Source organism: Salvelinus alpinus, chromosome 19 (assembly GCF_045679555.1).
Source record: "Salvelinus alpinus chromosome 19, SLU_Salpinus.1, whole genome shotgun sequence".
Lineage (NCBI taxonomy): Eukaryota > Metazoa > Chordata > Actinopteri > Salmoniformes > Salmonidae > Salvelinus > Salvelinus alpinus.
In genome coordinates this window covers 45,503,342-45,519,795 of record NC_092104.1, presented here as the reverse complement: position 1 = coordinate 45,519,795, position 16,454 = coordinate 45,503,342, and the positions used below count along the sequence as shown (strand labels likewise).

At 45.6% G+C, this 16,454-nt stretch overlaps 1 protein-coding gene across 1 annotated transcript in view; it reads left to right on the top strand.

Annotated features, from left to right (window-relative positions):
- LOC139545717 (mediator of RNA polymerase II transcription subunit 27-like) overlaps nt 1–16,454 on the top strand; it is a 103,256-nt gene that overhangs the window by 56,507 nt on the left and 30,295 nt on the right. The window lies entirely within an intron of this gene.

Below are 16,454 nucleotides of genomic sequence, written 5' to 3'. Positions count from 1 at the left end.
CCAACACTAGGTTCTCACTCAGCTCTGCTTTGCTCTAAGTTTTATTTCAACAAAGTGCTTAAGGATTCAAAGAGGACTTGTCGTGTTAAATATTAATACTACCTGTAATTATTAACATGGTTCCCTGGGATGTGTGGTGGAGCTCTGCTCTACAGAAACATACCACAGAACTATACAGCTGCTCTTCTTTACTGTCTCTTACCACAGAAAATGCCCTACCATGATGATTATGTTCAAAATCATGTCCACATATTACTGACAGGTGTGTATCTCCTAGTGTTGCACGGTATACTGGTACCACAGTAATATCACGGTACCAAAACATCATGATCATTACGATACCAACGTTTTAGAATACTGTAGTACCGTTTCATATGATATTACCAGAATTTTCGCACCTACCAGTCTAAAGAAACCAACTGGCGCCTGTTATAAAAATGTTACAGAGTCAATTTTGTTTATAAATTCAGCTACATTTTTTTTAAGCAACAACTATTCTTATTAAACGCGAAGCGAGAAATGTCCACTACAAAAGTCACGGACATTGTCAGGTTTTGGCCAGGACTGTTCTGGTTTTTTGTCACTAGATGTCCCCATTGCACCTTTTTTGTACCTTTTGTTTTTCCCTTGCTCTATTATTGTTTGCACCTGTATGTCGTTCCCTTGTTAGTATTTAATCCCTGTGTGTTCCTTAGTTCCTTGCTCAGTGTTTGTATGTTAGCACCCAGCCCCAGCCCAAGCCTTGTTGTGAACATATATTTTTCTCTTGTTGGATTTTCCAGAGGTTCTCTGGTTTTGTTCTTTTGTATTTTGGATTAGTCTTTTAGGTTTGTTTTTTCCCTTGCTGTTTTTACCACTTTGTGGATTTTCTTTGTATTTTGGAAGTTATCTATTTTTTATTAAACCACCATCTCTAGTACTGCTGTGTCTGCCTCATCTTCTGGGTTCTGCCGATTTAGTGACTGTTTCTCGCACCGGGTCCTGACAGAAACACTGAGCCATTAAAATGAACCCAGAGGCAGCCAGTACCCAGGACTTTTTTCCCATGCTGTCCCACCACGAGGGGACTGTCCAACGTCACGAAGCTGCTCTGGTTCAGCAAGAGGCCTTAATGGCTGGACATTCTCAACTTCTGTCGGAGATGATGACTTCCATAAAGCAGATTTCTGATCAACTTTCTCCTGCAACCGCTTCTGCTCCAGTTCATCAGATTCAAGTGCCCGTGGCAGTTAACCCCCTGGCTGAACCTCGTCTGCCGCCTCCCCAACGGTTCTCAGGTGATCCGAGTGGTTGTAAGGGGTTTTTCACCCAATGTTCTCTCTCCTTCGAGCTGCAACCCTCGTCATTTCCCACCGACCGGTCCAAGATAGCATATATCATCACCCTGCTGTCGGAAAAAGCCCTAGCCTGGGCTACTGCTGTGTGGGATGCCCAAAGTCCCTGCTGTGCCAGCTACTCTACCTTTGCTGATGAATTCAAGCGAGTGTTTCAAGGTCCTACCAGCGGTCCTGACTCAGCCAAACAGCTCCTGACTCTCCGCCAAGGTCGGCGCAGCGTGACGGACTATGCCATCCAGTTCCGCACGGTGGCAGCAGCGAGTGGCTGGAATGACGAGGCGCTCACAGTGTGCTTTTTGAAGGGTCTTTCCGACACCATCCAAGATGAACTGGCCACTCGGGAACCACCGGACAACCTCGAGTCCCTGATCAAGTTGGCTTCACGCATAGACCAGCGTCAGAGAGAGAGAGCTCAACCGTAGATCTCTCACCCTAGCTCCTATCGGTCCCAGCTCCGAGTCTCCACCTTTATCCCCGCTGACTCCACCGGAACCCATGCAGGTTGGACGCATCTCCCAGGCTGAGAGAGACCGCCGGATGAGGGAGCGATGCTGTCTATATTGCGGCAAACCGGGCCATTTCCTCTCCACGTGTCCCGGGCTCCAGGGAAAACGCACTCTCCCGTGCAGGCCTGGGAGGACTGTAACGGGAAACATAACCTCCTCCCATCCATCCAACTCCCGCCTGCTCATTCCAGTTACCCTTTCCTGGGACAACCACGAGCTTCCCCTTCAAGCCTTGGTAGACTCTGGAGCCGCAGGTAACTTCATGGATGGTGTCTGGGCGAAGGAGAATGGCGTTCCCTCTGAACCTCTAAGTGACCCCATAAGGGTTACTACGTTGGATGGAAGCCCTTTGGGATCTGGACTTGTCACTCGTGTCACTACCCCCTTGCGTCTTTCAGTTTCCCAACACCAGGAAGTGATGAACTTTCATCTGACCTCGTGTTCCGAGTTCCCTCTCGTCCTTGGATACCCCTGGCTTCACAGCCATAACCCTCACATCGACTGGTCTGTGGGCACTATCAAGCAGTGGGGTCCTACGTGCCAAGCCACTTGTATCTTCCCAAGTTCCCCGAGTTCCCCTCCCGAGTCTCTAGAATCCATCGACCTGTCCCGAGTTCCCGAGTGTTACCATGACCTCAAACCGGTATTTAGCAAACAGAGGGCCACCAAACTACCACCCCATAGACCTTACGATTGCCCCATCGACCTGTTTCCGGGCACCTGCCCCCCCAGGGGTCGGATCTTTTCCCTATCTCCTCCCGAACGAGCTGCTATGGATACCTACATCAAGGACGCTCTGGCAGCAGGCCTCATGCGTCCATCCACCTCGCCGGCGGGAGCAGGTTTTTTCTTTGTGGCCAAAAAAGACGGGGGATTACGTCCTTGCATCGACTACCGGGGACTTAATGCCATAACCGTCCGTAACCGCTACCCGCTACCCCTTATGGCCACAGCCTTTGAGCTGCTCCAGGAAGCAGTGGTCTTCACTAAGCTTGACCTGCGGAACGCATACCATCTTGTGCGGATCAAACCCGGTGACGAGTGGAAGACCGCTTTCAACACGCCTACTGGTCACTACGAATACTTGGTGATGCCCTTCGGCCTGACCAACGCCCCGGCTGTGTTCCAAGCGCTCATAAACGATGTGCTTAGGGATATGCTTAACATTTTCGTGTTTGTTTACTTGGATGACATCCTCATCTTTTCGAGCTCCCTTCAAGAACACACTAAGCATGTCAGACAAGTGCTCAAACGCCTCCTAGACAGCCATTTGTACGTTAAGCCGGAAAAGTGTGAATTCCATTCCTCTCGAGTACAGTTCCTGGGATTTGTAGTGGAACCCGGTCGAGTCCAGATGGACCCCAAGAAGGTAGGGGCGGTAGCAGATTGGCCCACCCCCAAGTCCGTTAAGGAAGTTCAGCGTTTCCTGGGCTTCACTAACTTCTACCGCAAGTTCATCAAGAACTTCAGCTCGGTGGCAGCCCCTCTCTCAGCTTTAACCAAGGGTGGCAACACAAGGTTTCTGTGGGGAAGAGAAGCTGAGACGGCCTTCCAAGGACTCAAGCAGCGCATCCTCTCTGCTCCCATCCTGACACTACCGACGGCGGATGAACCTTTTGTGGTGGAGGTAGACGCATCAGAGGTTGGTGTTGGAGCTGTCCTGTCTCAGAGGGGTGAAGACAAGAGGCTTCATCCTTGCGCCTTCTTCTCTCACCGGCTTACCCCGGCCGAGAGGAATTACGATGTGGGGGATCGTGAACTCCTAGCGGTTAAGATGGCATTGAAGGAATGGAGACACTGGCTCGAGGGGGCTTCTCAACCGTTTCAAGTGCTTACGGACCACAAAAATCTGGAGTATATCCAGCAGGCGAAGCGGTTGAACTCCAGACAAGCTCGATGGTCTCTTTTCTTCAGCCGATTCCAGTTTATTCTCACCTATAGACCCGGGTCTAAGAATCTCAAACCGGATGCCTTGTCACGAGTCTACTCTCCTGCCATTCGAGAAGATACTGACATGACTGTTCTTCCTGCCGCTAAGATCGTGGCTCCGATCTCGTGGCAAGTGGAGGATACCGTGAAACAAGCTCAAGCCATCGAACCGGGCCCTGGAGGAGGTCCTGCTAATCGGTTGTTTGTTCCCAAGGCAGCAAGGTCCCAAGTCCTTCTGTGGGGGCACTCCTCTCGCCTCACCTGTCACCCGGGCGTAGGTCGCACCTTGGAGTTCATCCAGCGTAAGTTCTGGTGGCCCACCATAAAAGAAGACGTTGCCACTTTCGTCAAGGCCTGTTCCGTGTGCTGCCAGGGCAAATCTTCTCACCTCCGCCCTCAAGGACTCCTTCACCCTTTATCTATTCCCCACCGACCCTGGTCCCATATCTCGCTGGACTTTATTACTGGCCTTCCTCCGTCCCATGGTAATACTACGATCCTAGTCATCATCGACAGGTTTTCTAAGGCGGCCAGGTTTGTTCCCTTGACCAAATTACCTTCTGCCAAGGAAACAGCTGAGTTGGTGATTAACCATGTGTTCCGAGTCTTTGGCATCCCGCAAGATATGGTTTCCGACAGAGGTCCCCAGTTCGCCTCAAGGTTTTGGAAGGCCTTCTGCCAACTCATAGGGGCCACGGCCAGTTTATCTTCAGGGTACCATCCGGAGTCCAACGGCCAAACTGAGAGGATGAATCAGGAGCTGGAAACCACCCTCTGATGTATGGTTTCCAACAACCCATCCACATGGTCATCCTTCATTGTTTGGGCTGAGTACGCGCACAACACCTTGTGCTCCTCCTCCACTGGTATATCCCCGCACGAGTGTCAGTTTGGCTATGCTCCTCTATTGTTCCCGGACCAGGAGGCAGAAGTCAGAGTGCCTTCAGCCTCGAGGTTCATCAGACGCTGTCGGCTTACGTGGAAGAAGGCCCGTCTTAATCTTCTGCGTTCCTCTCAGCAGTACCAACGACAAGCCAACAGACGTCGCCGTCCCGGTCCTACCCTGTACCCCGGCCAGAGAGTATGGCTCTCAACAAAAAACTTACCGCTACGCGTGGAGTCTCGCAAGCTGTCCCAGAGATTCATCGGACCCTTTAAGATTGCCAGGAGAGTCAATCCCGTTACTTTTCGCCTGCACTTACCCAGATCCCTTAAAATCAATCCCACATTTCACATTTCTTTATTAAACCCTGTTGTTTTTTCTCCCCTTATTCCGGCAGGCAGACCTCCCCCTCCGCCCCGTGTCATCGGAGGCCAGTCGGCTTATACCGTCCACCGGATACTGGACTCCCGCCGGGTGCAGCGGTCCTGGCAGTATCTGGTGGACTGGGAAGGCTACGGTCCCGAGGAGCGCTCCTGGGTTCCTGCCAAGGACATACTGGACCCTGACCTCATTCGTCAGTTCAGGGCCCTCCACCCTGAGAAGGCTGGTAGGAACGTCAGGAGCCGTTCCTAGGAGGGGGATTCTGTCAGGTTTTGGCCAGGACTGTTCTGGTTTTTTGTCACTAGATGTCCCCATTGCACCTTTTTTGTACCTTTTGTTTTTCCCTTGCTCTATTATTGTTTGCACCTGTATGTCGTTCCCTTGTTAGTATTTAATCCCTGTGTGTTCCTTAGTTCCTTGCTCAGTGTTTGTATGTTAGCACCCAGCCCAAGCCTTGTTGTGAACATATATTTTTCTCTTGTTGGATTTTCCAGAGGTTCTCTGGTTTTGTTCTTTTGTATTTTGGATTAGTCTTTTAGGTTTGTTTTTTCCCTTGCTGTTTTTACCACTTTGTGGATTTTCTTTGTATTTTGGAAGTTATCTATTTTTTATTAAACCACCATCTCTAGTACTGCTGTGTCTGCCTCATCTTCTGGGTTCTGCCGATTTAGTGACTGTTTCTCGCACCGGGTTCTGACAGACATCTCACGTATGGCAGCTGTGTTCAGTCAGCCACATCCCCTTCCAGCTATCACTCACCTGCTTCTCTCCGTCCGCTCTTCCTGTGTGTCTATTCTTCCATCAGTTTTTTAAATATAATTTCGCGATGATGGTGAGCGGGGATGCAGACCCTTAAGTCTTCTTTGGTTACATGTACATTTGATACATTGGAGCAGTGCGCAAAGTCAGCTCTGCTCTACTTTATGCAAATTGCACACGGCCACCACTGCCGTGAAGCAATCAGGTGGAGCAGATGTTTGCTTGAAAATCTTCTGTTCCTGAAACATAGTTCCACCTGTCATTAGTTCCGGGCAAGCACAACCAATAAAGATGGTGGTTTGCCAATCATCACCGTGTCTGGTTTTCCAATTCTATATAATGTCGCTTTGCTAGAATACAGAGACAAAATCATAAGGTCATTGGCCTGGAGAAAGATTGCAGCGAATGTTGGTGTTGATGGTGGGTGAAGAGAGATTTGCACAACAATGGTTGCTTGTGCTGCTAGCTAGCTATGCACATCAATCAACCTAAACTTCAAAACTGTGATCAAAGCCACCATTTGTGAATGTGTTGACTAAATTAAATTGTGAAATTTGTCCACCAAAGGATAGAAATCACCAGTAACGTGCGTTATATCATTGTAAATGATACACTAAGCATGAATTTCCCATGTAATATGCTAGCAACTAGACATTATGATTATCATATATTATAGCGCTTTCATTATACTTGTGTCATGACATTGACGATTATAGTTCCCTTCCTGCAAAATACACAGGCCTGCATGTAAAATGCAATGAATGGGTACATTGGGTAAAGGAAATTGACTTGCAAACATTGTTGTACAAATCAACGTCGACACCAAAATCTCTTCAATCCTCCTCCATGCCATTGACCTTCTGATTAATGCGGCTCCCAACACCCCATTTATTTTGTTTTTGACATTTTTAATTAGCCTACAAATTGTCAGCTCCATATTTTCATGTACTGTACCTAGAATACAACAGTTGGATTTGCACTAAACAATTTCATGTCAGAAAAATCATGTACAAAATCTGGCTTGAAATAGCTTGTTTACATAAGTATTCAGACCCTTTGCTATGAGACTCAAAATTGAGCTCAGCTGCATCCTGTTTCCATTGGTCATCTTTGAGATGTTTCTACAACTTGATTGGAGTCCAGCTGTGGTAAATTCAATTGATTGGACATGATTTGGAATGGCACACACCTGTCTATATAAGGTCCCACAGTTGACAGTACATGTCAGAGCAAAAACCAAGCCATGAGGTCGAAGGAATTGTCCGTAGAGCTCCGAGACAGGATTGTGTCGAGGCAGAGTTCTGGGGAAGGCTACCAAAACATTTCTGCAGCATTGAAGGTCGCCAAGAACAGTGGCCTCCATCCTTCTTAAATGGAAGAAGTTTGGAACCACCAATACTCCCTAGAGCTGGCCACCCAACCAAACTCCGCAATCGGGGGAGAAGGGTCTTGGTCAGGGAGGTGACCAAGAACCCGATGGTCACTCTGACAGAGCTTCAGAGTTTCTCTATGGAGATGGCAGAACCTTCCAGAAGGACAACCATCTCTGCAACACTCCACCAATCAGGGACTGGGAGACTAGTCAGGATCGAGGGAAAGATCAACAGAGCAAAGTACAGAGAGATCCTTGATGAAAACCTGCTCCAGAGTGCCGCTCAGGACCTCAGACTGGGGTGAAGGTTCACCTTCAAACAGGACAATGACCCTAAGCACACAACCAAGACAACACAGGAGTGGCTTCGGGACAAGTCTCTGAATGTCCTTGAGTGGCTCAGCCAGAGCCCAGACTTGAACCGGATCAAACATCTCTGGAGAGACCTGAAAATAGCTGTGCAGCAACGCTCCCCATCCAACCTGACAGAGCTTGAGAGGATCTGCAGAGAAGAATGAGAGAAACTCCCCAAGTACAGGTGTGCCAAGCTTATAGCGTCATACCCAAGAAGACTCGAGGCTGTAATCGCTGCCAAAGGTGCTTCTACAAAGTACCGAGCAAAGGGTCTGAATACTTATGTAAATGTGATATTTCCTTTTTTCCCCATTTTCTTTCTTCAGTTTTTGCTTTGTCATTATGTGGTTTTGTGTGTAGATTGATGAGGGGAAATCCATTTTAGTATAAAACTGTAAAGTAACAAAGTGGGAAAAGTCAAGGAGTCTGTATATTTTCAGAGTGTACTGTACAAGGATATGCTAGTAGTCTCTTGGGACATTCACTGGGACCTCTTCATAAGCAGACAGGCTTTCACAGCGCCCTATGTCTAAGGAGAGACATCACAAAGAAACAGGCTTCATTATATTACAATTAGATAGTCCTGACTTCTCTCTGTCTTCTTAGTTTCCTATCGAGGACTGTAACTGGAGAATATTTCATCCCACAACCTGCCCTATCAAACCAGCTAGTACACCTACCAGCCAGTATGGATTTGGCTTCACACCAATCACATCAAAAGGAAAATGTAATTCACAGAACTTGAATTGGTGCATCTAGTTGTGTCTTTTTCCTTCGGTGGCTGGCTAGCTAGCTAAAATTGTTTCTTTCCTGAATTACCCATGGATGGAGATAGGGATTTGGATTTGTGGTTTTACTTAATTCTCTGTACTGGCCAATGATTTTAACGGTGATTATGATTCAACCATAAATTCATACATTGTGCCTCTGGCCTGAGATGATGGAAGTTCCATATGTAGCTAGATAGTAGGCTCATGTTAACTAGCTGGCCTGGTACACTGGCCTGGCACAAAACATTGTCGAATCATGACTCGGTGATCTTCAAGTCAGAGCTCTAGAAAGAGACCCGAGTTCCCGACTAGAAATTCCGAGTTGGATGACCATTGAAAACGTATTTTCCCAGTCGGACCTCATTTTTCCCAGAGTTCCCAGCTCTCTCTCTTTAACTGAAGTCTGAGATTTCCCAGTTCTGAGTTTCCATTTGTTTTGAATGCGGCATGCTGAAAAGCAGGCTAGTGGTTGCTTTGCAACGCTTGCAGTTAGCCACTGATTCCTTCCAAACCACTCTTTGTTGGATTTGCGATTTCCAACTTGTAGTTAACAAAGATACGTTATATCTATAATTTATCTTCATATGACAAGGATTGAAAAGGATTTGCCAGTAGATTGTCGACGTGATTCATGACGATGACTGCTTGTCTAGCTTACTAGCTAAGATTTTGAAAGTGTGATGTTCACATGATCAGTCCAATCAAAGCTATGGTAGATATAACGTGATTTGATATCATTTTATCTGTGGCCAATGACTTTGAGCCGCCTTGGATGGGCACTTCAAATGTAACTCTATGGCAGCAGCCAAGGGGCTTGAGTTTTCGAGCTCTCCCCGTAGATTTACATTGTAGAATAATAGTAAGGACATCAAAACCATTAAATAACAGACATGGAATCATGTAGTAACCAAAAAAGTGTTTTACAAATCAAAATATATTTGATTTTTGCGATTCTTCAAAGTAGCCACCCTTTGCCTTGACAACTTTGCACACTCTTGGCATTCTCTCAAACAGTTTCACCTGGAATGCTTTTCCAACAGTCTTGAAGGAGTTCCCACATATGTTGAGCACTTGTTGGTTGCTTTTCCTTCACTTTGCGGTCCAACTCCTCCCAAACCATCTCTATTGGGTTGAGGTCGGGTGATTGTGGAGGCCAGGTCATCTGATGCAGCACTCATCACTCTCCTTCTTGGTCAAATAGCCCTTACACAGCCTTGAGGTGTGTTTTATGTCATTGTCCTGTTGAAAAATAAATCATAGTCTAGCTATGCACAAACCAGATGTGATGGTGTGTCATTGCAGAATGCAGTAGTAGCCATGCTGGTTAAGTGTGCCTTGCATTCTAAATAAATCACAGTGTCACCAGCAAAGCACCATCACGCCTCCTCCTCCATGCTTCACGGTGGGAACCACACATGCAGAGATTATCCGTTCGCCTACTCTACGTCTTACAAAGACGTGGCGGTTGGAAACAAAAGGACAGATTTCCACCGGTCTAATGTCCATTGCTCGTGTTTCTTGACCAAAGCAAGTCTCTTATTATTATCTGTCCTTTAGTAGTGGTTTCTTCGCAGCAATTCGACCAGAAAGGCCTGATTCACGCAGTCTCCTCTGAACAGTTGATGTTGAGATGTGTCTGTTACTTGAACTCTGTGAAACTTTTATTTCTGAGGCTGGTAGCTCTGATGAACTTATTGTCTGCAGCAGAGGTAACTCTGGTATCTCTAACTCTGGGTCCTTCATTCCTGTGGCGATCCTCATGAGAACCAGCTTAATCATAGTGCTTAATGGTTTTTGTGACTGCACTTGGAGAATCAAGAGGTAGTCACCTGGATTGCATTTCAATTAACATGTGTGCCTTAAGATAATTTGTGGAATTTCTTTCCTTAATGCGTTTGAGCCATTCAGTTGTGTTATGACAAAGCAGGGGTGGTATACAGAAGATAGCCCTATTTGGTAAAACCAAGTACATACAGTTGAAGTCGGAAGTTTACAAACACTTAGAACTAGTTTTTCAACCACTCCACAAATTTCTTGTTAACAAACTATAGTTTTTGGCAAGTCGGTTAGGACATCTACTTTGTGCATGACAAGTAATTTTTCCAACAACTGGTTACAGACAGATTATTTAATTTATAATTCACTGTTTCACAATTCCAGTGGGTCAGAGGTTTACATGCACCAAGTTGACTGTGCCTTTAAACAGCTTGGAAAATTCCAGAAAATTATGTCATGGCTTTAGAAGCTTCTGATAGGCTAATTGACATAATTTGACTCAATTGGAGGTGTACCTGTGGATGTATTTCAAGGCCTACCTTCAAACTCAGTGCCTCTTTGCATGGGAAAATCAAAAGAAATCAGCCAAGACCTCAGAAAATAAATTGTAGACCTCCACAAGTCTGGTTCATCCTTGGGAGCAAATTCCAAACGCCTGAAGGTACCACGTTTATCTGAACAAACAAGAGAATGCAAGTATAAACACCATGCAGCCGTCATACCGCTCAGGAAGGAGACACGTTCTGTCTCCTGGAGATGAACTTACTTTGGTGCGAAAGTGCAAATCAATCCCAGAACAACAGCAAAGGACCTTGTGAAGATGCTGGAGGAAACCGGTACAAAAGTATCTATATCCACAGTAAAATGAGTCCTATATCGACATAACCTGAAAGGCCGCTCAGCAAGGAAGAAGCCACTGCTACAAAACCGTCGTAAAAAAAGACAGACTACGGTTTGCAACTGCACATGGGTACAAAGATCGTACTTTTTGGAGAAATGTCCTCTGGTCTGATGAAACAAAAAGAGAACTGTTTGGCCATAATGACCATCGTTATGTTTGGAGGAAAAAGAGGGAGGCTTGCAAGCCAAAGAACACCATCCCGACCGTGAAGCACGGGGGTGGCAGCATCATGTTATGGGGGTGCTTTGCTGCAGGAGGGACCGGTGCACTTCATAAATTTGTAAGTCGCTCTGGATAAGAGCGTCTGCTAAATGACTTAAATGACTTAAAATGACTTAAATGTAAATGTAAATAAAATTATGTGGATATATTGAAGTAACATCTCAAGACATCAGTCAGGAAGTTAAAGCTTGGTTGCAAATGGGTCTTCCAAATGGACAATGACCCCAAGCATACTTCCAAAGTTGTGGAAAAATGGCTTAAGGACAGCAAAGTCAAGGTAAAGGAGTGGCCATCACCAAGCCCTGACCTCAATCCTATAGAAAATTTGTGGACAGAACTGAAAAGGCGTGTGCGAGCAAGGAGGCCTGCATCCTGACTCAGTTACACCAGCTCTGTCAGGAGGAATGGGCCAAAATTCACCCAACTTATTGTGGGAAGCTGATGGAAGGCTATCTGAAACGTTTGACCCAAGTTAAACAATTTAAAGGCAATGCTACCAAATACTAATTGAGTGTATGTAAACTTCTGACCCATTGGGAATGTGATGAAAGAAATAAAAGCTGAAATAAATCATTCGCTCTACTATTATTCTGACATTTCACATTCTTAAAATAAAGTGGTGATCCTAACTGACCTAAGACAGGGAATTTTTACTAGGATTAAATGTCAAGAATTGTGAAAAACTGAGTTTAAATGTATTTGGTTAAGGTGTATGTAAACTTCCGACTTCAACTGTATGTGACTCACCGCCTGGATTCGGTCTTCTGTAGCAACATTTGAAATTGTGTTTTTTACATTGGATAAAAGTAGAGACTCCGAGCTACAAGATGGTATATCATACACTGTATTTAAGGAAACAATGGGAAAGTAATTTTGCTTTGACAGTTGATCAACTTGTAAAATCACTTTTGAGAAAACCATCTTTCAATGTTTTGGTACTACTACTGGAGTGCCCTTCTTCTTTGTCTACACCCATTCAGCATTGTCCACACCCTTTTAAGCCTTAGCCCCACCCATCTCTTTAAGGGTTGATCTGAGCATTCTGTACTAACTAGCCAGCTACTTCCAGACGTCTAAGAGAGAGAGAAAAGCTCACTGAACATTACTCGCCCTAGCAGAGCTGGTTAGGCTGTTATGTTATCAAGAGCGTTGGTGACTGCAACTGTGCTGCTGGCAAGAATTGAATTACGCTTTGTTGCCGACTTTTACTGACACCGGACATATTCAAAAGGGTGTTGAGTGTTCAAAAATTAATCAGTTATTCTGCTCTCTGGCACACTAAGATGAGAGTCTTTTGTTAAGAAATGTAGATAGATATCTAGCTATGTAAACAATGAATTCCAACGCATGACGTAATGTTAGGACGCTAGCGTAATAGTAAACTAACTTGAAATGGAAATACTTTGTCAAAATTAGAGTGGAGTCTTTTGTTAAGACATGTAGCTAGCTAAACAATGGACCATAATCACAACTCATGACGTTACTACCCTGCTAAAATCTGCAGGTAGCTAACCAACCAGGTTCTATGGCTATAACTAGTCAAGCAAATGTGTCTGAGATACGAAGAATAAGATCATACACATAACGTTAGCTAGCAACCCAGCCAGCTAACGTTAGCTAGCTAACAGTACACTTGAAATGAAACCACTTTCTGTCAAAATTAGAAACGTGTAATATCTGAAAATGTAGCTAGCTAGACTATCTTATCGGTATACATCATTGTTGGACGCGTCTCTTGTCTGATGCCATACATGGTTGCCCTTAGTTTGACGATGTAATCCAGACTGGTGTTTTCTCCGTCTCCTTAGCTATCATACTCGAATTCCACTGATTTCAAAACTCGGCCCTCCAGAAAGTGGAGAGCATACATATAACGTTAGCTAGCGAGCCAGCCAGCTAACAGTACACTTTAACTTGACATTAGGTTTATGCAGTTTTACTACTCAATCTTTTTTTTTTAAAGCCGCGTTTGACATGATTACCTAGACATACTGACCAGCTCCAATAGACAGAAGCGTGCTATATGGCAGACCAATCCAAACTCATCTCTCGGCATGTCCAGCCCACTCATTATCTCAGCCAATCATGGCTAGCGGGACAGTTGCTCACTTTTTCTGTGGCTAAACCAACTAGGCTCATAATTTAACAATTTTATTCGTATTTACAGATGGCACACAAGTTCGATATTAAGGCACATGAAAGTTCACATGTTCGAGAAGGCATTTCTGCCAAAAAACACATTTTGATAAAAAAACGAATGTTTCACGTTCAAACAGCTGAGGTCGTGACTTGCGACATATGCCTAGTTTGCTGAATCGGGTCACATATTATGGCAAGAACAGCTCAAATAAGCAAAGAGAAACAACAGTCCATCATTACTTTAAGACATGAAGATCAGTCAATGCATAACATTTCAAGTCGTTTTTTGGTAGAACAAACGCATAACGTTTAGAAAATGACAAAAAGCATCCCGGGAACAGGCCGAACAAGATGCAACGCCACTGAACATTTTCCCCCGCGTTATTGCGATACTACTTGGTATCATGATGCTTGGACTGGTATCGTATCATTAGTAAAATGTTGGTATTGTGACAACACTAGTCTCTCCAGGTCGGTGCCCCTACTGACTGGTCACTGGTCAGTCTTGCCATTTTCATCATGACCGCCAGGTTGTCAGCACTCAGCATGCACTTTGACCTTCCACTTAAGCCAGCCTCTCAGCTCAAATGACGCTAAGAGCACTTCATGCGCCACTACTGTGTCCAACTCTAATCCATTGGGCATGCAAAACAGAAATGAGAGGATAAAGAGAGAGGGGTGGAGAGGGAGAGTAAGAAAGAGAGAGGCTGGCAGCGGAGAGAGACAGGAAGATTAGACATACTCCATCCCCAACAGTGGGCGTTCACTGGTTCACACCCACGGGGCACTGGCTCACAGATGGCCCAGTTGGCAGGCTGGCAGCTCCCAGCTCTACTTCCAGTCCTGGCCTCCATAGTACACCTAGGCCTCATTACCTCACCGTCACTGGCACTGCAGATCTCCAAAGAACACCAACACTTACCGTGTGCATTGTCAGTTAAGTACAAGCAACCCGAAAGTCGGTTTCTTGCAGATGCATTTGTTAATGGACTGTTAGTGTTGTAACAATCACCAAAAGTGTGTGTTTGGCCACTGTTAAAGCAGTCATAACTTGTCCATTCTCTCAGTGGGTTATTGTTGGTTGGAATTACAAATGCGCTCGCCTCGATAATGTATGCGTCGCCCCTCAGTCAGAATACAATGCACATCAGTATCAGATGGTTCTGAATATGAGGTTAGCTCTCCAAAAGCACAGAATGTTTTCTACTGTAACAGAAGATGATGAACACAACTTAAGGGCTTGCCTGTAGGGGTAGGGGTGCTTGTCCTTGAAGGAATAAAGTGAAGCTCTACATCTGCCTCTGTTTTTCTCCATATAATATGATCCTGGGAGAGGGATGTCATGCACTGTTGTGAAACGTGACAGCTGAAGAAAGTATGTTCTGCGGAGGGATATCAATAGCGTAGAGCAGAGATGATCAAATGGTTTTAGCTGCGGGCCGATTTTTCTTGAGCGCATGGTCAGGGGGCCGGAACATAATTCTAAATCATTTGTAGACTGAGTGGTAATACGTTGGAACAGATTTCTAAAATTAAAATCATTTGGAACTGATTTGCTGGTGTTTTTAGTTTGTCCCAATAAATAAATAAAAATGTTTAGTTTTTTTGCTCAGAAAACTGGGGGGGGGGGGTTCTTATCCTCTGGCGTAGAGGATCTCTTCCGATAACCTGTAGTTGAAAATGAAAGGGAAAGGGGGGGATACTTAGTCAGTTGTACAACTGAATGGATTCTACTGAAGTGTGTCTTCCTGGCCATGCGTGTGTTTTGTTATTCGCGCTCTCTCTCTTACGTCACTCACTCACACGTTCTCTGCCCAGCTGTGTGTTAACGGCTGTTTGTGAAGTGTGTCAGTAGCGAGAGGGATGCAGTGTTAATTGAGGCTGGTGCTTGAGGCTATTAGCGCTTTGGGTGACACCTTCATCAGCCACACCCCAACCATCCCGATCTCACTCTTCTCTCACTCTCTTTACCCTGCAGCGTAAGCCTCCAGAATTTCTGTATGCATGAGTTAAATGTACAGATCATCTATGTTCACCATTCAGGCAACCGTATAGGCTATTCATTAGATTTGACCTAAATCCCATCCATAACCTCTTCTTATTTCTTGTATTTTGTCAAATAGAGCAATGTTGTCTGTCAGATCATATCACTGATGATCCATCTGAGACAATACTGAAATCTTAAAGATGAGCACGTAAAAAAACAACGTTTCACTGCATCTTGGTAGTCGTTGTTGAAGCTCAGAGTTGTTTGTTGCTTCTTTTGACACCTTTGAGAGGAGCTGTACATGGGGCTCATTAATTGACCTTGTTGGGATATCGATCCAAATTAAAAACTTTGTTTCCCACCTCAGGGTCGCTGCAGCGGAACGGAACACCCAGGCCAGGGGCGGTATGTAAGGGGAGCGGGGCGGGTTGGCACTGCTCCATGTGTGGAATATTGACAGAATATCCTCTGACTAGCTTAATGCTGAGGAGGAGAGAACCTCCAGGCGCTGAGGTCAGGCCAGGGAGTAGTGTTGCCTTGATTTGTCGCTAGACTTCACAGCACCAATTTGCTTTGCTGCTGTACCCGACGTAGTGTTTTCACCCCCCTTTCCGTCGCACATTTCCCGTCGCACACACCCCCCTCCTTGTCCTCGGTTGCAACACTCACTACCGAGTTCCAAACTGCCTCTGGAAGCAAAGTCAGCACAATAACTGTTCGTCGGGATCTTCATGAAATGGGTTTTCATGGCCGAGCAGTCGCACACAAGCCTAAGATCACCATGCGCAATGCCAAGCGTCGGCTGGAGTTGCGTAAAGCTCGCCGCCATTGGACTCTGGAGCAGTGGAAACGCGTTCTCTTTAGTGATGAATCAAGCTTCACCATCTGGCAGTTCGACGGACGAATCTGACTTTGGCGGATGCCAGGAGACCGCTACCAACCCCAATGCATAGTGCCAACTGTAATGTTTGGTGGGGGAGTAATATTGGTCTGGGGGTGTTTTTCATGGTTTGGGCTAGGCCCATTTTACAACATCCAGTGGAAAGCCTTCCCAGAAGAGTGGAGTCTGTTATAGCAGCAAAGGGGGTGACCAACTCCATATTAATGCCCATGATTTTGGAACGAGATGTTCTAAGAG